This window comes from Arachis duranensis, chromosome 3 (genome assembly GCF_000817695.3).
Source record: "Arachis duranensis cultivar V14167 chromosome 3, aradu.V14167.gnm2.J7QH, whole genome shotgun sequence".
NCBI lineage: Eukaryota > Viridiplantae > Streptophyta > Magnoliopsida > Fabales > Fabaceae > Arachis > Arachis duranensis.
The window spans coordinates 86,756,619-86,757,120 of NC_029774.3; positions in this window are offsets into that span (position 1 = coordinate 86,756,619).

A 502-nucleotide genomic window follows, 5' to 3' on the forward strand; every position below is an offset into this window, starting at 1 on the left:
CCAAGATCACATAGAGCTTGCTTGGTACAATTACCCTCTAATGTGCATGGTATCATAAAGCTCCCGCGATCTTTAAGCTTCTCAGGTAGGCATTTCAGAATGACTGCACTGCATTCTTCAGTGAGGTAAACTTTTTCAGTCTCCCTCCAATCCTTTTTATGACTTAAGATCTCTTTCATGAACTTAGCATAAGCGGGTATTTGCTCAAGTGCTTCTGCAAACGGAATCTTTATTTCAAGAGTCCTGAGATAGTCTGCAAAGCGAGCAAATTGCTTATCCTGTTCCGCTTGGCGGAGTTTTTGAGGATAAGGCATTTTGGCTTTATATTCCTCAACCTTAGTTGCCGCAGGTTTATTACCTACAGAAGTGGGTTGGGAAGCCTTTTTAGAAGGGTTGTTATCAGCACTTGTATGTGACTGATCCCCCACTGGCGTTTGAATGCCAGGGGTGGAAGCTGGAGTGGCGTTAGACGCCAACTCCTTATTTGTTACTGGCGTCTGAA